This window comes from Euprymna scolopes, chromosome 12 (genome assembly GCF_053919585.1).
Source record: "Euprymna scolopes isolate OS-2025 chromosome 12, ASM5391958v1, whole genome shotgun sequence".
Lineage (NCBI taxonomy): Eukaryota > Metazoa > Mollusca > Cephalopoda > Sepiida > Sepiolidae > Euprymna > Euprymna scolopes.
In genome coordinates this window covers 154,628,798-154,651,852 of record NC_136493.1, presented here as the reverse complement: position 1 = coordinate 154,651,852, position 23,055 = coordinate 154,628,798, and the positions used below count along the sequence as shown (strand labels likewise).

Genomic DNA, 23,055 nt, shown 5'->3' with positions numbered 1-23,055 from the left:
TGGCAGTATCTTTAATGTATTTATTTCAATTCATGTTACATGTGAATGTTAGGACAAGGAGTTTGCATGTTTGACTCTTGGATACTAGTTGAAAAGGTTTCTTATTTTTAAAGGAAAAGTGCTTTATTTTAGTAGCATTAAATGTTACCATCCGTTTATGTTCCAATTCAACTATAAAGTGAAGGTCATTTTCTAAGGACCAAACCATTATCTTTGATATATGCGCTTTCGTTTTATTTACATGTTGAGAATAAAACAAATATTCCCATCTATAACACAATTTTATCAGGGAAGTCATTTATGAATATCAGGAACAATAAAGGCCCCAAGATAAACCCCTGGATTACACCTGTATTACTGTTGTGTTTGGTGTTTGGATATATGGGCACCGAAGACAACCGGGATCTTTCTTTTTGGCTAGGAAGGATCCAATTATATTAAATATTCTTCCAGTAATACTTGTATGAATTAATCATCCCTCATACGGCCTTCATAATAGATCTTGTCAAAGGCTTGAGATATATCAAATAGCTGTAAATGTCCCAAATTATTAAACTTTTTCTTTCTGAGGTTTGTAAAAACAGTCATTGATGGGCAAAAATCAAAAATTTATAGTATTAATGCTGGCATTCCTCAAGGTTCCATCTTAGACCCAACTCCCTTCCTGATCTTCATGCTCTAAAATGGAGTACTGTTGCCACATCTAGGTAGGAGCTACTTGGCATGCCCAATCTAGTCTTGATAGAGTTCAAAACTGGTTTGGAAACCTAGTAGGTGATGCCCTTTTCTTTTCCTTGCAACCTCTTTCCCACAGAAGAAATGTTGCTATGTTATTTTCATGGCAAGTGCTCAACTGATCTCCACCCCTGGTCAAACTTTCACAAAAAACAGTCGACTAACTATAACCACTATAAACGATTTCCTGCACTCTCTATCTGTGCTTAAATCTAAACACAGATTCTATGAACATAGCTTCTCGCCTGTGGAGCACTGTTTTGCTATCCTGCTTCTCGGTTGAATACAACAAAGTAGTTTTCAAATCCAATATAAACAAGTACTTGTTGAGTCGTCCCCATAAATAATCAAATTCTACCCAATTCACACCATGAACAATTGCTACACTACCACCTTACATTCATTAACCCTTATCCTTGAGCAGCATTCGGGCCTTGATAAATGGTGAATCCCAAGTAAAAAGAAAAAAAGTGCTACTACCCTAGCATCACTTGCCTTGTCCAGTGTACAGTATATACATTCAAAAAATAATATCTAACCTCCATGAGCAAAGTTTCTTTTCTAGAACTACCCATCTGTGTAACAAAATACTGCTGAGCCACTTCCCAGCTAACTACAACAATGTCATTTTCAAGTCCAATGTGAACACATTTTTGTTGAGCCTTCCTATTAAATAATTAGACTGCCGAACTTCCATCATTACCAATTGCCAGGACTCACTTGCCACTAAGTAACCTTAAGTAGTCTTTGGGCCTTGAGAAGTGGTGTCTAAATCCATACTAATGGTCAGAAAAACGTTTAACATATGCTGATCGACTACAGTGGCCTCACCTGGAAACACTGACAGAGCTGCTCACAGTAAATGTTGCACTCGTCTGATGCCCCGCCTTTTATAGACAGCTGAATTCTTCCACTATAAACTCACCCTGTAAAATTTTGCCACATCAGCGGTGATCAAAGCAGATGAATAACGTTATTATTCTTTGGACAAATCTTGTGTCTATATATACAGATAAATAATTGGTGTGAGCAAGGTCCATCTAGAAGGAATGGTGGGAGAATGCAGAAAAAATAAAGCAGCAAGAAGATGATTTGATACTGCATTCCTTGACTTACAGATAAATCTGTCAGTTATACAAATAGTCTTGGCGATATCAAGACATAATTGATTGTAATCATATATTCGCTCATGCATGGAGGATACTTTCCATATCACCAACGACCACTAGCTGCTACTCTTGGACAAGTGCACAAATAAATTTCTAACCTAATAGATTCTGCACTATCTTTATCCATCTATAGTATCGCTGTAACATGACGTCCATTATATAAAGCATACAGTAGCAAAGAAAACAAAGAGGAATTTGGATTTAAACAATGTATATTGATAATGAATGGATAAAAGATATAATGGATGTGTGTGCGTTGATGTGGCGTCAGGATAGATGCTGCTGAGAGTCAGTTTGATGCCATTGTTGGTTCTGGAGTGTTTGTTGGTTTGGTATCGGGTGTGGCTGGAATGTGATCAACAGGAATTGGTGGTGAGCAAATGGATGAAGAGTAGTGTTGCAATATTTTTTATATATTTAGAGAGTATGATCACTGAAAGTTGGAAGTTCTGCTAATAGATATTGGCAATAGGAACTGACCAATCAAATGGAGCTACGTTCTAAGAAATCAGAATTGCTCCATAAAAATATTGAATCTTTTAAAATTCCAGCACATAATTTTATCATGTCAACACGAGAAAAATCTTTGACTCTCTGCCTGTAAAATTATAAAGTCCGAGGCTTATACAGAACAGCTATCCACGAAAAACTCCTTGTCCCCAGGACTTGCACAGATCAGCTATCTTAGAAACTCTTCTGAAATTAAACAATTTAATTAATTCAAGAAGGACGATGCAAGTTATTCACAAATTACATGATATGTTGCTCGTGAAGAGGCACATTTGCTTTTGAAAAGATCGGTTGTCAGGGTAACAAAGATAGGTCGTCTTTGGCTTGGGTAGAACAAGGTGACCTCCCTCTGGTTGGCTTCTGGTGAGCGAAACTGAGGGGGGGGGGGTTAAGATTTGTAAACATTTACCTAAGAAATGAGGATTATTAATAAAAAAAAAAAAGAAAAAAAGTAAAAGATGGTCTTTGGCTTCAAAAGACTTTCTTTTTATTTCTATTTTCATTGCAGTGAGCGTGGCACACATGTAGTGAATACAATTTTGTGGCACACAAGTAGGCTATCCACGATGTGACCATGTGACTATTTGAGAAGAAATCCTACTTTATCAATTCCATTTTTTAGCAATTTGGAACCACAAAAATAAGGCACAATTGGGATGACAGATCATACATCATTGAACCCAATTAGATCTAAGAAGCGTAACACATTCCCATATTGGTTTACATGGACTTACAGCACTTGATTTGCCGCATCAATGTAAATATCCCCGACCCACAGTAAAAATCACGGCCCTTCATTGTAGAGACATCTAGATGCCAGAAGATTCCTTGCTTTAATAGTTGCTTTCCTGAGAAATGCTCTTCCTGCTTCAGTTTTGCTTCGACTGCACTAACAGGCAAAAATGTAAACATACAACTTGATGCCTAACTCTCCAGGCCAGGTTTCGACTTCTATAAATATGACCCCTATCACAGCAGCCTCTTAATCTTCAGTGGTAATGTGCATTGTTTCAGGTAAAAAGATTTTTTCAACAATACAAAGAAACAATAATTCGTAAGGTAAAAAAATTTATATATAAGTGATTAATTCAAAAACATTGGTATTTTTTTATGACGTGCCCCAGCGTAGTAGAAACACCCCCAACCACCCCATGTTAAGAACGGCTTTCGGAATAAACATCCCCAACCTCCCCATGTTAAGAACGGCTTTCGAGGTTGGAGGTGTTTATTCCAAAAGCCGTTCTTAACATGGGGAGGTTGGGGTGTTTATAATACGCTGGGGCACGTCGTAAAAATCTACCAAAACAATTAAGTATTAGATAAGGAACCATTCCTGGTTAAAATCTATTTAGTATTACACATACAGTAGGAAGAAAAACATTGAAATGTGTAAATTTGCTAAGAGAATCATGAGTTTTCACAAAATGGAGTACCAAGTGATGTGGCCAGGGTTTTTTTTTTTTTTTAAATCTCTGAAAATTAAAAAGTATTAAACTATCCCCCCTTCCCCTATTACTACGGAAAATTTTGATTTTAACTTAAAAACGTTCTTAGTGTCATTATCGTCGGATATCTTTTTACTATAGACAACAGACTGAAAAAGTGGTAAAATAAAAATAAATATGTTACTAAAGGCAAGAGAAGTTACTCTTCTTACTTAGATAAGTTTTTGGTGTTTTAAAGTTTGAAACTGAATTGGTGACGAGCACGAGCACTTAAGTTAAACTGACAAGATGGTGGACACGAGACTATCATCTTTAGAGTCTCGATAATTGCTTAAAATTTGTAAATAAAACAAAATGCTGATAGAAACCCATCCAATAAATGCCACCATGACGCATGTAACAAAAAAAATTGCTTAGATCATCGGTCTTAACCCATTACCCAAAATGTTATTTTTAAGTATTTGAAAAATTGCCAACCTCCCCCCCCCACACACAGTAGTTACAGTAAAGCAAGAGTCAAGTGGTCAGATACTTCTTTAGCATTCCGAGTAGAATGACCACCACCACCAGTATCAGGAAACGAGTTCGTAAACATAGTTTTGTTATTCTTACAAGCGTTTGGTCATTAACCGCGTTTGTTTTACAGATTCGAAAAAGTTGTCAAAAAAAAAAAAAAAAAAAAAAAAAAAAAAAACAACAACAACAACAAAAAAAACAAATATATAACAAATGTTATCGAAGGCAAGATAAGTTACTTTTCTACCGAACTGGATAATTTTTTAGTGTTTTTATTTAATGTAAAATGTTTATTCAGTTCGAAAAACGAGTAATGCTAAAGGCTGTCGGCAAGCAAGAAAAGATGGCCGCGATGCCTTTGAAGACTTTATAATCACTTCAAAATAAGAAATAAGACAATGATATATATTATTCCTTAATTGGAATTTTTTTATTTTGAGATGAGCATTTTATGTTAATTTTATTTTTATTTCGGACTATTAGTCTCATATTTATTAGTTTTTTTTTTTTTTTTTTTTTTTAATCTTTTTATTGGTTCACAACGTTTCGGCCAACTTCCTCTGGCCTTCGTCAGGTGGTAACCGCGACGGATAGGAACTTCGAATCTCCTAACTGCATTCTCAGCCATCACTGCCATCCGTAGTAGTTGTCTCACCACATTTCCAGATGAACATTGTCTGAAGATAGCAGTTTCAATCCCACCCAAAGCGTGCCAGAGGTAATTGGTCAAAAATGTGGTGAGACGACAACAACTACGGATGGCAGTGATGGCTGAGAATGCAGTTAGGAGATTCGAAGTTCCTATCCGTCGCGGTTACCACCTGACGAAGGCCAGAGGAAGTTGGCCGAAACGTTGTGAACTTGTGAACCAATAAAAAGATTAAAAAAAACAAAAACAACAACAACTAATAAAGATAAGACTAATAGTCCGAAATAAAAATAAAATTAAGACAAAATGATGTTAGAAACTCATCCAGTTAATGTTACAGTAACATTTATTGGGTGGATTTAACATAATTTGTTTTATTCCTTATTTTGAAGTGAATATTGAGTCTTCAAAGACATCGCAGCAATCTATAATGGTTGATTTAATAAATTGCAATTAAAACAAAAAGTCATCTTTTAACTTATCCCCAATCCATTTCTTAATAATAATAATAATAACAACAACAACAACAACAACAGGATCTTTGTGCTGAATGGTGAGAGGAAACAAACTTGTCATCGAGTTGCTGAGAAATGAGAACGTAGAGGGGGAGAAGGTGAAGAAGTATGTGATGGTTGAGGTAAAGCATTCATTAATGGAGTTGTGAAATTCATAGGGTTCAATTTTTCAAAATATTTGGCCACATATCTTTACATTTAGAAGTGAGTAAAATAAATGGTAGCCCGCTCCAAATAAGATAATTAACTCGAAAGGATAAAAAGAACTTTTTTTTTTAATCGTGACAATATTAAATTGGTAGGCATCCCTCCCTCACTTCATATTCCAAATATTTACGTAAAAATTTTCTCGACACTTGTAAGAATTCCCCGAACCAGTGTCAGATAAAAACTTTGCATCGGTATAAAAATGTTCCGCTTACTAAACTGAACTTGCCATATTAGTTACAAAAAGGGGGTGCATATTCAGAACTGCACTTATGGAGGCAATTAAAAGTAAAAACACAGAAAAGTTTGTATGATGTACGTCACGTCACCACGGAACGGATATATATATATATATATATATATATATATATATATATATAATTTGAGGTTGCTATTTTTCAAACCAATGAAATATGAGGTTAATACAATAGTGCTCAATACGGAAGTAGAGCAAGTTACGCCTTCAATTTGTAAGCAGTAATTTGTTGCTAGTCCAGTCATCGGTCTTCTAGTATTTACTATTTAGTAACTAGAGACCTCAGGCAACAACGTTTATATTCAAAAGCGGAATGCATTTTATTAATAAATGAAAATAAAATAAATCCACACTCAATCAACCTTTTTCTTCGCACAAGCACAGCTGAACTTCACCTCTTAACCCCCCCTTTTTTTTTACACAAAAAAGCTTCTGCTGGAAGTTGATTTTCGTATTTCCTTATGAATTCCACTTTTGAAGCGTTGTTGCCTGAGGAGGTCTCTAGTTACTAAATACTAGAAGATCGAAACAGGCTCATGACCGTGTAGCAACAAATTACTGCTATGTAGAGACAAATTGAAAGTATATATATATAATTTGATCAAGTAGTTTTTTTTTATTATTATAGAAAATCAAATTTTACGTCTAAGTGAGTCGTAGCGTTTCGTCGGCCATGATTAAATCCGATGAAATAAATAAGGGTAAATAACTCAATTCGAAGTGCCGATGTCAAAACCAGCCTTATGTTCAATACAGTTTAGTAATAAAATCGTTAAAAGTCGTAGAAGTTGGTTTTCTTAGTTAAAAAAAATACACTTTGATCTGGGCTCGAAGGCCACTTGTTTGTAGCAAATTTAAAAGCGATATTAGTTTTCAGCATACGCCAAAACCTTTAAACGTAGCCATGTTAAAAGTGATTGTTATGGTAGAAACTAGGTAAAAATTTACCAAAACGGCACCCCCCCCAATGGCGCTTCTACACTGTTGGGACGAGATTTCGGAAATCATAATACTGAATATCTCATGAAAGCGATGGTATCTATGTATTCCTCGTATTTTTTAAAAGATAATATAAAAAAATTACGAAAATCAATAAGATAAAAAATTATTAAAGAAAATAAAATAGTATTTGAAGAAAACGTAGAACAAAGAGTTCAAAAGGGAGGTAATTTTCTGTTTCGATTTAAAAAAGATGGCAGCAATCTTTCACCTGCTAACACGATTAAAGTTGTTTTGCAGTAATATTCAGGTAATTTCAAACGCATAATTTAGAAGCTAAGATACCATTATAACTTATTAAAATTGACAAAAAAAAAAAAAAAATCAGTTGAAACCATTGTTTTTTTTTTTTTAAATCTGAAAACTACATTTATCGACTACAAAATGTCATTCCAATAATGTAGAAGCACCAAAAAATTATCACTAGGTGGCCAGAAATTTGGTGCACATTTTACGTTAAATTTATATAGAAAAGTGATCCCCACTTTTTGAAAAAAAAAAAAAAAGTAATTTCTTCATATCATGAAAACTATTTCTTTGCGACAGAAAAGATATACGACAGCGTGTTATATGTTCCCTAAGTATTTCATAGAGCATGCGAGTATCTTTTTCCGTGAGACGGAACTAAAAGGAAAAGAATACCACGCAATTTCTTTTGTTGAAAGTGGTAGCGCGCACTTGCGCGTACAACAATGGCCACTACTTTCAACATAAAAAAATACGTTGCTTAACATCCAGAAAACTACTAATCTGCGGAAAATTTAAATGCGATATTCGTTTTCACCATACCCGAAAAGTAAGGTGGAAACCAAGTAAAAAAATTTACCCAAAAAGTAAACGGGGGTTTTATTTCCATTATGTAAAAATGAATTTTCGGGTTCGTTTTAATACATATAGGTACGAAAAAGTGGTCACAATTCAAAAATAACATGTTATCAAAGGATCTGGAAAAGTTTTTAGTGGTTTTTAATCGCTATCAAACGCGTATTCGGTTCGAAAAAAAAAAACAAAAAAAAAAAACTACGCAACCTTTTTTTCTTTTGCTTTTATAGGTGGACAGCCTGGACAGGTAGTTGTGATTTAACGGAGGGTGTTAAATTTGATGACCGGAAAACTCGTTCATTTTTGCTAGGTAGGAAAACTGGTCCATTATTGAATAAATATGGATTGAAATCATATTTTATGGCCGTTCTTGAAGTAGGTATTGTTTTTAAAAGATAACACACATCCCATAATACATTTTTAAATATTTTAAAAAAATATTTTTACTTGTTTACTGTTGTTTTAAAAAAAAAAAAAAATTGATTTTTCTACTTCTCTTTATCGGTCATAAAATGTGTTTTCAATCGATACTTATTCAATAATAGACCAGTTTTCCTATCTAGCAAAAAAAAAAAAAAAAAAAAAAAAGAACGAATTTCCCGGGTTCGAGTTTTCCTAAAATCTCGAAATTTACCATCGTTTTTGTAGAACGATTTAACTTTTACTTCAAATTCCAATGGGTTGGACAGTGTTATCTTCTGCGATTTCTCCAAGGTAAAAACTAATAAAAATAAGTCTGCTACTCGGAAAGAACCCCATTTCATTCAGAAAAAGGATTTTTTGGTGTCGACCCAACAATGAAATGCTAACAATGTCATTGTGGCTTCCATCAAGATTGACGAAACTAAAGCCACGGTGTGTATTTACATAAAACAAAGCACGATTCTGCTTTCTATAATGAAGCCGGGTTGTAGAAAATAGTATCACAACTTTGACGTTTGGGGATGTATATATATTTAAGGTACTCGTGCAGAGAGTGATCCGTGCTGAAATAACGTTATTTAAAAAGCCATTCTTAACATGGGGAGGGGAGAGTGTTTTGTACCTATTCTATTCTGTACTTTAACCTTACAATTGAATAATAAAAAAACTAAATTAAGAAACGGTATTTTTTTTTAGATTAGGTCCACCTCCACAATTTTCTTTTGCTATTTTATTTCTACAGACATGTACAAGCTTTGTTACACTGGCATGAACATGTTTCGGTAGAATATAAAACACTTAAAAAACTTTTGACCTGATGAAATCTTAGTTATTAATAACTACTGATCGAAGCACGAAGCATTGTCATGTCAATATAGCAAAAACCTGTACACGTTTGTGTGTGTGTGTATGTGTGTGTGTGTGTGTTGTGTGTATTTGTCTGAAATTTCCAGTGTCGTTATCACATGAATTTGTTTATAATAAAAATATCTTGCTTTTCTTTTATTGGGCACTCTTAACCTCGATAAATTCATTAGTTATCACTCTTGAATACCTTAAACCGTAACATAATTAAACAAGTTAAAATCTATTGCGCTAAACAAATCAATATTTTTTCAATAAGTAGGTGAAACTTTTAGGTACTAGTGCAGAGAGATCCGGACGTAAATAACGTTATTATTTAAAACGCCATTCTTAACATGGGGAGGGGAGGGTGTTTTGTACCTATTCTATACTTCAACCTTACAATTGAATAAAAAACATATCATAAACTTCAATTAAACTTAGAAATACGATTTAAAAAATAGCACTGATCACTACTACTCTGCCCTAGCACCAACTTTTATAAGTAAAATTATGAAAGTAAATTTTTTTTTGTTTATATAATTACTTATAGGATTTCTCCTCTGACCCAAGATAAAATATGCTAGAGACTAACAAAGTCCATCCCTATTAATTTGCCTGTACCCCCCCCCTCCCGAGATACAAAGCCGGTGTTTAATGCGGGAATATCCACGTTCCTCAAAAAGGATGCTCTATATCGAGAGCAAAAATTAAAATTGCCCCCGTTTAGAAGGATTTCTCCTTTGATCGAAGGCAGAACAGATATTTTAAAACGTGAAAAAAGAATTAGGTTTAGTTCAAATTCTGTAGCAGCATTTAATTTTAAAGCAATTTAATTTACCATAAAGAGATTGTAAGATAATCCGTTTATATGCAATTTTCTGAAATGATTGAACACGAATTATTTTACCCAGTCAGAAATTACAGTGAATTAAGTTCATTAAAACTTCGGTACTTGCATAGAAGAATGCGAAACATGCTATTGTTTAGATGGGATTTTCAAGTTAAATTGAATTTGGACATATGCACTTATTGATCCGTGCTGAAATAGTTATTTAAAAAGCCATTCTTAACATGGGGAGGGGAGGGTTTTTGTACCTATTCTGTACTTTAACCTTACAATTGAATAAAAAACAACTTTAATTAAACTTGGAAATACGATTTAAAAAAATAGCGCGGATCAGTAAGTGCATTAACACCTTCAATTTTTACAGTATCTTTTGTTGGTACTAATGCACTTACTGATCCGTGCTATTTTTTAACTCGTATTTCCAAGTTTAATTAAAGTTTCATGTTTTTTTATTCAATTGTAAGGTACAGAATAGGTACAAAACATCCTCCCCATGTTAAGAATGGCTTTTTAAATAATGTTATTATTTCAGCACGGATCAATAAGTGCACTCTGCACTAGTTCCCTTTTGTTCACTAATTAGTTAGAGAGTACATATTACAAAACGCCCTTCTCAGGTTAAGAATAGGTTTCTAAATAACAACGTGGTACTTATGCAGAAAGGTACCGTGCTGAAATAAAAACATTTAGACACCTATAGGGAGAGTGTTTTGTAAGGATTTTGTTTTATCTGACAATAAACAAAAGATCCGCAAAAGCTGAACATACTATCAAAATAAATAGCACGCTTTCTGCATACGGTCTGTATTCTGCAGAAGTACGAAAACTTGGTTAAAATATTAATTTTTGGTACTTTTGAATTTATGAACCCGCGATTTCACGAAGTTACTCCAGTGTGCCCGGTGGATGACGGGAAGAACCGGAAATGATTGTCAAGTAGTTTTCTGGATATTAAGACATTTCTTTTCCTATGTATTACTTTATGAATTTCACTGGTCGTTGCCATTCTTAACATGGGGAGGGATTGTAACAATTCGTTTTTGTGGTGCTAATGCAGAGAGTGAAAAAATCGTATTTCCACGATTAATTAAATATTTTTTTTTTTTTTTTTTAATTCAATTGTAAGGTTATAGTACAGAATAGGTACAAAACACCCTTCCATTCCCCATGTTAAAAATGCCTTTTTAAATAACATTATTTCAGCACGGATCACTCTCTGCATGAGTACCGTTTTTGTTTTTTTTAATAAGGCTCGCCCGGCTGTTTCCGGTTATTCCCGTCATCTGCCGAGCAGCACACCTGATTAACTTCGTGGAAATTGCGGATTCATAAATGCAGAATCACTTTTTTTTTTTTTTTTTTTTTTTTTTTTTAACGCAAATAGGTCACAAACGACTAAAAGAAAACTATTTAAAAAAAAATAATTTCCCAGCTGTATTCTGTTTGAAATAAAACAAATCAGTTCAGTAACCAGAGTTTTCTTTTGTATATTCGGGTCTCCGTCTCCAGTCTCCACTGAGGAAGCCGACAATATATAAAATAAATGGAAAACTCACCTTATGTGACTGTAGAGATAGTCCGCTACATGTATTTGTAGCTGACCTCCACAAAATGAAATATTTGTGATATCGCAGAGAAATCCTGGCGGTTCCACAAATCCCGTAAACATCCCGAAGACAAATATGAAGGGTTTATTTAACACGATTTGTAATAAGAACAAAAGTTTTTTTTTTTGTTTTTGTTTTTTTGTTATTTTTAATTATCGAACATAGAACGGGGATAGAGAGAAAAAAAGGGGGGGGGAACAAAAACACTTGTTTTGTTGGGAATAAAAAGGTTTTAAACTTTAGCGAAAATTAAATCACTGTTATTGAAAGGAAACAGAGATTCTTTTCTCTTCTACGTTAAGAGAAGGAAAATTTCCCATCTGCTTTCTGTAAGGAAAGCACCGACCCTATGAATTGAAGAAGGAAAGAGGTTTGCCTTTTCTTTCTTTCTGCGAAGACAGCCGCGGACGTGGAGTTCCCCTTCTCGCACAGAAGAAAGCTTGGGTCGAGGGGCGGTGGCAGTGGCTCGCACTACTATTAAACTGATGACTTTTGTACGCACCGGCCAATAAAGAGGCACCAACAAATAATACTAATAATAGACCTGGACATGCATTTGCTACTTGTTCTAGTAAAGAATGAACTTACTAATATTTTACAACACAGCTGTTAAAAGTACACACACACATTTACAATACGCTGAAAATGAATACGATCACAATAGATCAGTTCCTTTAGTTTTAAATTACGTTTAAGTAGTGGTAGTAGTAATAATAGTTGTAGTGATATAGTAGTATGCAAGTACTTGTTCTTGTTCAATCAGGATTATTTTCCTCACTACGGCGTGGTTAGCCATCAAGTAGGGGGGAGGGGAGAGATAAGTACATAAAAGCCGGCTCCTATGATGGGGGCGCTAGGGAAGGTTTATAAAAATAACGGTATTAAGTTGAAAAGTGAATTTGTAATGCTAAAAAGTGAAAACCTCGACATACGAGAAAAATGATCCCAAATCCACTGTGTACTTTTTCTTTCTTTATGTTATTAAAGCAAAAGCACTTGTGCATTTTAACATCCCGACAGATTTAGAAAGCAATTCTTAACATGGTAAGAGTAGACTTTGTTAACTCTTCTCTTGTGCGGACGGAACTCTATTAAAACGAAAACAACTACCTTCTGGAATGCACACGTTAATTATAAGTAATTTTTAAGAAAACAGTTTTTCTTTTTATTTTTCATTTATTTTGAAATCCACGAAAGTGAAAATAAATTTTTTTAAAACAGTTATTGTTACTTCTTAAGTTGAAAGTGATTATTCGAATGAATGAAAATAGTCGATTGTGGATTTGGAACTTATTAAATTAATTAAAGTGACAATTAAATTTATTATACATATCCCTCGCCAATCTTGCAGGATAAACACCCGTCTAGCTGAAACCACTGTCAATAATTTTTCCCACTTTTTATCTGTGCCTAAATCAAATCGTAGATTCCATGAACAACGCTTCTTTTTTAGAAGTGACTGCACTAGTGCACTACTGCACGCACGCCTGTGGATGGAACGCTCTTCCGTTTGCCTGTTTCCCATCTGACTACAACTTGGATGTCTTCAAGTCCAACATAAACAAATTCCTGATGGACCGATGATACAAGCGATTACTACGATACTATCCCATTGATTACTGTACACGCAATAACCCTTATCCCCGAGTGGCTTCCTGGCCTTGATAAGTGGTGTCCACCATGTAAATATATATATTAGTGATGGGACGATTCCAATATTTTTCGATTCTGATACAATTACGGATTCTGATTCTTTATAAATTTAACTATAAAATTGCTTTATTTTTTTAGATTATCGTAAAGACACATGTTAAATGGGCTGATATTTTCTCAAACGTAAAAACAAACTTTTTTTTTGGGGGGGGGAGTGATTTATAACTTTTCCTTTTAGTTTTACTGGAAAAAAATGTGACAATGGGGCGGAAGGGGAGCATTGCCTGGTTGAAAAAAAAGTGACAGCGGGGGTGGGCGGGTGACAACGGTGACAGGAAGCGCGCGGCGTAACCTGGTCATAAACAAAATAAAATTGTGAAACGGGAACAGGTTGTGGGTGGGGGAGGCGGCATTGCCCGGTCGTAATAAAAAGGGGACTTGGGTGGCATCAGCCAGAAGTGAAACCGAAAGTAACATTTTGTAAGCAAAAAAAAAAAAAAAAAAAAAAAAAAAAAAAATTGACGCGTGCCGAATGCGAACTTAGAAAATAAGCGCTTTATCGATGGGTCCGTGAGAACACATGTTATAACTTTACAAATTTAGCTATTTAAAACTGAAGAACTTAACGACAGTTAGCGCATGCGCAGTTTGCAAATCGCGTCGAAAGCAAGGGTTTTATCTGATCTTCCTTCAAACAAAGCATTTTTACACAATTTTCCAATTTTTCGATATTTTTTGTTCGAGAGATCACTTTTTTTTTTTTAACGATACCGTCTTCGTGCCTGTACGACGCGGATGACAAAAGTTTTTAGTCGACGTACGAACACAAAGCTAGTGGAGGTTTGCCCGGTCATAAAAATGTGACAGCGGGTGGGGGTGGGACAGAAGCAGGGGGGATTTCATGGTCTTAAAAAAAAAAAAAAAAAAAAGGATATAGTGAAAGCCTGAGGAAGGGGGAATTGTGGTAACAGGGTCGGGGGGGGGGGCGCTGCTGCCTGATCGTAAAAAAAAAAAAAAAAAAAAATTGTGACAGCCGAAAGGGAGCGTTGCCCGCTCGTAAAATTGGCCTAAATATGATAAATTGTGAAAGTGCGGGAGTGGGGACAAAAAAATGTGACAACAGGGGCGGGAGGGAGCCCCCCCCCCCCGGTGTTGCCTGGTCATAAAAAAAATTGTGGCAACTGGAGTGGCGTTGCCCAATCGTCAGCCAGAGGCAAAACCGAAAGCAAAATTTTGTAAACAATAAATAATAAAAAGGAAAAAAAAAAAAAAAATACTGCGTGCGAACATGCACATCGATGTTGTCCAGGTGTTTGAGAGTGTGTGGTCAGCAAAAAAAAGTGATAGTAGGCAGACAGGCTCGAACCCCATACTGCGAAGGAGGAAATGAACGTGAAAAAACAAAACAAAAAAACACGTGACTCCTTTGCCGTTGCGGCGTTGCGTCCATCACCAATCTGGAAGTGGCAAAAGTTTAAATTAAGGTTAGTCAATCGAAAAGAGGGGATGACTTTCGTAAATATCGGCGAAAAAAGCGACCCCTCCTTGTAGAAAAGTGCCCAGTTGAGGGTGAAGAAATTAATGTTTTTAGACAATTTTTCGATTTGTCGTTGGAGGGTCGAGCTTCAAAACGATACTAATCTCGTAAAAATCCGTCGCCTCTGTCGAAAGTTTTAGGCAGACATACAAACATACGTACATACAGTTAAACAGAGGTGACATTTATATTATAGAAGACTAGCTTAGATATTCGGCGTTTCCCGGGTTTTGACACAGCTGCTGACTCGAAAATGAAAGAACGGATAAAAACAGCAAAATGTAATTGGTCAGAAAAAGAAGTACATGAGAACCAGTTTAAGCGAACTCGGTCTAGAAAGATGTCATGAAAACAAAGTGAAAATAATTTAGTTTTAAAAAGTAGAATTTATTTGAGCTAACTAACCGTTATAAAAATGATTAGTTAAAAGAAAAATCATTACGTAACCTAAATGTTAAGACTTTCTTTTAAAAACCTCTGATAAAATAGCGAAATAAAGAAGTTATTTTTAAAATTACAAAACAACCCTATTAAAAAAAAGACCACCGTTATGTGTCGTTACGGCGTATTGCAACGAAAACAGAATGAAATTAATTCAGTTTTAAAAAAGTAAAATTTGTTTGAAGCGAAATAACCCTTATAAAAATGATTAGTTTAAAAAAAAAAAAAAAAGGAAAAAATTACATTGCTAAACCCTCGAAAAAAGAAAAATTGGTATGCCAAATAAAAATCTTTTAACCCTGTTGAAATGTTAAAACTTTCTTTTAAAATCTGCGATAAAAGAAATTTTAAATAAGGAAATTGTTATTTAAAATTGTAAAACAATTCTGTTAAAAAAAAAAAAAGACTACCGTTACATGTAATCGAACGTGAAAGTAAAGCTCCTAATACCTCTGCCGCATGACGCCAAGAATGAAACAATGTTGGAAATTCTGTTATTTAAACGAATTCATAAAATGATGCTTGACTGCGCATGCGCAGTTTTCGAAGTCGGTAGAAAGGCACAATTTTTCCGACCCTCTCTTGGTTAAAACGTTTATTTCTCTACGTTTTTTATAATTCTCACATATTATTCAATCGAGACATCACTCATTCAGATGGTCTCGGCCCGGTCCGACGCATCTGAGAAAAGTTTCTGCGACACACGCACACACAGTTTGCCTTTTATATAATAGAATAGACTAGAGACGGGCGCCCGGTATTGCCCGTCGTCCAAAAAATTATTGTGACCATGGTGGTAGGGAGGAGCACTGTAACCTGATCGTAAAAATTAATTGTGACAACGAAAGATGGGGTAAAAAAACTTGTGACACCCGGACCCGGACGGGAGGGGGGGGGCGTCGTTGCCCGATCGTTTAAAAAAAAAAATAAAAAAACTGGACTTTGGTGGCATCAGCCAGACGCGAAGCCAAATCAAAATTTTGTAAGAAAAAAAAATTAAAAAAAAAAATGAAAGAAAATATTGACGCGTGCTGGGGCGTAAACGCGCATAAGTCATGTTAGCAAGTGAATGCCTTATCAATGAGCTCAGGATGACACAGATGTTATAATGTCGCAAATGTAGCTATTTAAAATGGAGGAACATAACGACGGTTAGCGCATGCGCGGTTTGCAAACCTCGTCGAAAGCAAAGTTTTTATATGACCTCCCTTCAAACAAAACGATATTTCTGCACAAAATAATCAATCAAGTTTTCCAACTTTTCAATATTTTTTGGCTGAGAGATCACCTTAATGTTGCCGCGTTCGTGCCTGTACGATGCGGATGACAAGTTTGTAGCGGACATACGAACACACACACACATGTTTGAGATTTATTTAATAGAAGACACTCCTAATTTAATTCATCGTATGTCGTCTGCTGTTTGACATTTTTCAAATTGTAAATTTCGATTATCCATTTAAACTTCGCTTTTGCTTTTGAAAATTATTCCGTTTTGTTTAACTGAATTATTATATACTCTTTAATGGAAGTTCCGAAGTTAAATTTAATTCTTACTGCATAGTTTGCCCATTAAATTATTAATTGAATCATATTGTTAAAACAAACAAACAAACAAAACTATAATCTTGATGTGGTGGTGTTATTTTAATATATTTATATCATTGTTTTAAAAATATGAGTCTTAAAAGTTCCTTTACACTATTGAATGGTTTTTGTATTCCAATAAATGATTCATGGTAAAAAATGATAAAAAAAATAATTCAGTATATAATTCGATTTGTCACAAAAAGAAAACCCACGTGAAGTTGTTTTATAATAATATTAATATAGATTATAATTGCACTAGCCTGTATTCCCAGCGTTTGTCTGGAAAAGAACGTGAAAAAAAAAACAACAAAAAAACGTGACGTCTTTGCTGTTGCGTCCATCGCCAAACCGGAAGTGGCGTAGGTTTAAGTTAACCCTAGTCAATCGAGAAGAGGGGACGACTTTCGAAAATATCGACGAAAAAAGCCACTCCTCATTGTAGAAAAGTGCTCAGTTGAGGGTGAAGAAATTAATGTTTTTAGCCAATTTTTCGACATTTGATGAAAATACGTCGCCTCTATCGAAAGTTTTAGGCATACATACATACATACATACATACATTTAAACAGACAGGTGATATTTATGTCATAGAAGGAGATTATATATTAATATAGAGTTTGAAATTTCATCTTCGTTGACCCTTTTGCACCCCCCCACACACACAGAGTAAACCTGAATTTGTCCATCGTTGTCTAAAAATAAATATTTTCCCTGTCCATAGTCTGTTCTGTGTTTAAAAATGCTGGAGATTGGTTTTCTGCAACTCAGTACAAACCAATCAGTTCCCCGTGTGTCATGAACAAGTTGTTTTAATTTGTGATAGACCAAGTTACCAATTATCTCAGCAAACGTAATCTAATTAAAGACAAGCAATATGGTTTCATCCTGCTGGTTTCATCCTGCAGGATCAACAGCTGACGCGCTGACTGTAATGTCGCACAGAATCAGTACATTTATGGTGCTTGTTAAGATGCAGTCGACAGATCGATTTTTTTATTTGTCGTTTTAAGCAAAAACAATATTCTCTCTAATCGATTCATAAAAAGTAGTTGTTGATGGATAGAACCCATTCTGGTCCTCACCCCCACGCTTTCTTATCTTCCTTAATAGTTTTCTAAATCATATTTTGAGATCATTCGTTGACATCTATGCAGACAACAAGCATCTACGGCAACACTTTGAAGTGCACTGATGATGAATACTTTGTTCATCCGTAATGCGATAAGTTAAAAGTGGCTTTCTACTTTGAACATGTCTAAAACCAATCTTGTCTATTTCACCACAAACGCCCATATTTTTCATCATTCAACTGTCAATCTATCTACTATCTATCCCATGAATCATTATCCTTCAGTAACATTTAGCCTTGGTAAGTGATGACTCATCTATATAAATAAAACAGTCGATGTATGTATGTGTGTGTGCGTGTGTAAATATTTAACCGATAAACTCTTAAACTACTGGTCACGAAAAACTAAAATTAACGGGAAATAGTAATAATACACCAAGGATGGTTTATAGCTAGTAAAATCTTTGTTTGGATGAATAACGTGTACAGAAATATGTCGGCAAGTTGAAAATGCAAGATGTTCATTTCAACTTGAAGACATATTTCTATTACTTTTGCGCATGCACAAATTTATTCATAGCGTGAAGTAGTTTAATTTTAAATTTTTAACTATCTCACGATAGCTCAAATGGTAAGGAAGGCGGCTGGAGCGCTAAACATTTTGGTTTCGATTCTAGCTGATGGCACCAGAGTCATTTTCACGTTGTCACACCGGTTTCCATTAGATCATCGAAGTTCAGCACCATTGAGGCTGGTCAGTATTAAAATGGCTGACCATTTGAGAATACCAGTTGCTATATGTGCACTCCGCTTACCCCAGCATTGTTTCCAGTCGTCCAGAACTTCTTGCCACTGGAATCAAACAATGCCGAATCAGTAGAGGAAAGGTTATTGATTACGCAAACCTTGCTTCAAAATTTAGTGTGTCATCCATCACCCCCAGGATGATTAGAAGGTCATCGTTGTTCCGACGGACTAACATTCAGTCTTAAAAGATGGATTTCTGAAATTGTATTTGTGTCCGTTCCAAAGCAGTGAGTTTTTTTTTTGTGATTGAAAACGTCACGTATTAAAAAGTTAGAATGGACATTTTGTAGGATAATGCGTACATGAATTAAATGTATATATGTCTGTAAAGAGAGATATTTTTAAGTTCTTATGAAACTCTAAAATCAAAACCAGGAATTCGCCAGAAAGCTGAGTTATTCTTTGTAGACGTGGGTTACCAATGTTAAAATGTTATGGAAAATAAAACACGAAAATCTAGAAGAACGAAGTCGATTCATAGAATTGTTTTCCTTGAATCAGTTACCATATTTAAGTCTCACTTGACACCAAAGTCACCAACTTTTGTAGCAAGTAAAGCAATGCCAAAAGAAAAAGTGGCAAAGTCTATGAGACGATCGTTTGCCGTGAAACGTAACTTGGTTTCTCTGTGTCGTGAGGACGTTTCTTAAAAGGGATGTTACGTCCTAAGCATGGCGCGATCAGCTACCCAGTTATAAACGATAGGTGCATCCTCTTTAAAAGTTTATATCCGTCCGTGGTTTTGACAAGTCTTAGATTAGGTTTTACGCATTTTGGCGTCATTAACTGGCAGTTTCTTTTATTTTTGCATCATTAATTCTCTCCAGAGAATTAATAATCTGGGCTGGGATCATCAGCTAAAATTTGAACGCTTGTATAAAAGAAACGAACAACACATATGTTTCTTTTTATATAAAAACTTTATAATTTATTTTTATATTTCAGTTTCCAAAGGAACACACAATTAAAACTGGAAAGTTGGTTGAGCTGACTTGTGCACAACCAATTGCTGCGAAGTGGAGATTCTAACTGCAAAACAAATCTTCTATCGTGCTGACGAAGAGAAAGAGAGAAAGAGAGAGAGAGAGAGAGAGAGAGAGAGAAAGAGAGAGAGAGAGAGACATGAACACATATCTATAAGAAACCGACAAATATTTTTTTTAGATTTCTGATGTTGGTCAAGTAGATGTAACCTTTTGTCTCATCCGATGCTCCTGTTCACCTCGATTGCTCTGACAGGGCCTGGATTTCATAAACATCTGTAAAACGCAGCAAGTATGAAATCTGATTAACAACACACTCTGAAGTCGCCATATTTTAATAACATCTATCAATTTTACTGTCTTCCTGTGAGCACAAAGAAGGCTTTTAAATGTGAGAAAATTCAGCCCCTCTCAAATGCTTTAATCATTTTGCCACAGTCAAACCAATAATTTTTATTGACAACTGCTTAAGACAAAATAAATATATAAAGTTTCCTTAATGAATGAGAGTTCAGTGTCGCAAAAACATTCTAGGCGAAAAAAGAGTGATTTTGTCTGTAATGCAAATTTGACTAGACATGTTCATTTTTTTCCGATATTGTATGATTATATATTAGATAGACATTTTCGACGTGTGTGTGTGCATATTAGCTTACTTATATTTTGTCAGTAAGAGAGTGTGCGTATAAATGTGTGCATACGTGGGTTTCATTAGCTGTATGTATACGTGATCGGTGTTGAGTAGGTTTTATTCCGTTTGCCTGAGTTGGATTTGTAATGTAAGCACGTGTGTTGTGCATGAAAAAAAAGAAAAAAGAAAGTTGCATATTTGAGTTTTTATATTACTCGCGAAACTTTGACAGTTGGATGATTCTGGGAGACTATGCGACTGCTACCAAAAGAGAGTATATATAACTGCTACCAGGAAAAGCGTCAGGGTTTGTAATAGTCATGCTAAGATGGACAACTAGTCGGACCATGTCCGGTGGCTGTGAAAACTCAACTAAAAATAATATCTCGTGTCAACTTCCACACCTGCGTGGAACGAGTTTTCTTAACTTCTGGGCAGGAGAGAACATTCTGTAACGTTGGTCAGAATAATATAAAGGAGATAACTTGAATATAATCCAGAGGAGATAACTCAAACAATTCTAAGCTAACTACTTCATGTGAAATTTTATGAAAACTTATGAAAAAAAGAAAATAATACTACCTTCGGTCGGAAATAGTTGGTGCAGAATTAAAACTGTCCGCGTTTGAGGTTTTGGCACCATTTCAATGTTTTAGGGGGTAACTGGTAGTACTTTAGAGCGTGCTTCATTGAAAAAGAACAGGTTTCGTTCTAAAAGTCATTTAGAATTCAATCCATGCACATTACTTTGTTGACTGTTATATAATCTATTTTTAAAAATACCCGCAGTCGCTATATAAATATGGAAAATGTAGCTGATGCCAATGTGGAAGGTAAAAACAGAAGTGATAAGAGAGAATTGACAAAGCGTTGCTACAAATGTCTAAAGGGCGCATCCTAGAACGAGGTGCAATCAAAGATGTTGCCACAAAATTCGGTTTAGGAAAAATACTGTAGGCAGAATTTGGTCACGAGCACTAGACAGTTCGTCCGATATATCGATGTCAATGGATTCTTTGAGCCGTAAGTTTCTGTGGCCGAAAAAAGAAGGACTATAGTTCAAAGTTGGCAAAAATAAACACTATTCCCTTGAGAAAAAGAACCACTTTGAGGTCTACTGCTCAAGCATGTGGAAGACCTAAGACAACATTGATTGCAAGGATGAAAGATGGTGAAATCCGGGCACATTCAAATGCTGTAAAACCGCTTCTCACGATAGAAAACATGAAATGTCGCGTTGATTTTTGCCTTTCACAGTTGGATTTAAACCGAGGAACTGTTAGAGAAATGTTTGATGTCATACATATTGATGAGAAATCGTTTTACATGACGCAAAATGCAATGAAATTTTATTTAGGCAAAGACGAACATGACCTTTTAAGAACCACTAAAAGCAAACGTTTCATTACAAAGGTAATGTTTCTTGCTGCCGTGGCTCGACCCCGTTGGGATCCACATCGCAAATGTTACTTTCACGGGAACATTGGAATTTGTCTATTTGTCAAACAAGAGGCGGCTAAACATAACAGCAGAAACAGGCCTGCTGGAACAATGGTAACTAAAGTTATGGATACAATCACAAAAATTCAGATTCGTGAATTCCTTGTTGAAAAGGTCCTTGTTTCCACACAGAACAAATGGCCAAGTGGATCCATTGCATAACGAATCATAATTCAACAAGACTAAGCCACACGTAGATCCAACGGACCCGGCCCGGTGTTCAAACAAGAATCGGAGAGGTTAGGGCTGAACATTGAACTAGTTAACCAGTCTGCAAACAGTCTGGATCTGAATGTGCTTGACATAGGTTACTTCAATATAATCCAATCCATTCAACACCAAAAGGCTCCAAAGAATATTGATGAATTAATTGAAGCAGTTGAAACCAGCTTTCAAGAATTAGAAAAATCAAAATTAAACAAAATTTTCCTGACATTGCAGGAGACAATGGAACAAATAATTTTGGCTGATGATGGCAACAATTACAGGCTTCAGCATATGTCAAAAGCACAGCTAGAAAGAAAAGGAAAACTTCCCACTTCAATTTTGATATCAGAAGAATTGAAAAGTAAATTAACACAATTGAATAAATAGATGTTTTAGCTTTTTGCATTATTTTTTGTATATTTATTCAATCATACATTGTAAGAATGTACGTGCAATCAATTGTTAATTTAATTAAGTATAATTATTTGGTTAACCTGTATTTCCTTTCAAAAGTACTGCCTTATAAAACTTGAAACTTGTATGCACCAAGTATTTCCGACCAAACTGAAAATTTTTGTGCATCAGCTATTTCCGACCGGAGGTAGTAATAATAATAAACGAATCTGATACTAACAGTATAACAGACTAATTGACAATGACAAAAGAAGGCTTCTTCGATTAATATAATAACCCTGACAAACATTGCACCTAATTAAAAGAAACAAAGTTGAACTCAAACTACGGTGACAAAGGAGGTAGATAAAAAGAGTTCCGTGGGCGCGGACAGGCTATGATCCTCACCATCTTCAAGAGTTTCCCAATTATTGTTCATGTTTTTAAGTAACTGCTCTTTCGAGGTCAGAGGTTATCGTGCTTGTTTCGCGGGCTTTTAAATGCTGAAACAAGATCAACCCATTGTCTCAACTAATAAACAACGCGGACATTAATTGGTGAACGTTAAACAAGGTTTTAAAATGTGTATGCTGGAGGCGAGGGAGAGTCGTACATGGACGAATGTTATGACTGAAAGCTTACTTGCAGTTCTGCAATGCTCTGAGGGTCTCTGAATGGAGCCCTTAAAAGGTCCGTTA

The 23,055-nt window shown here is 35.3% G+C and overlaps 1 protein-coding gene across 1 annotated transcript in view; it reads right to left on the bottom strand.

Annotated features, from left to right (window-relative positions):
* The window catches only part of LOC145291569 (uncharacterized), a 69,130-nt gene extending 57,152 nt beyond the window's left edge, over positions 1-11,978 (bottom strand). The window contains exon 1 of the mRNA XM_080137642.1: positions 11,496-11,978. The gene's annotated coding sequence lies outside the window, so the exon portion shown is untranslated. The remainder of the gene's footprint in view (positions 1-11,495) is intronic.
* Between the last annotated feature and the right edge of the window lie 11,077 nt (positions 11,979-23,055).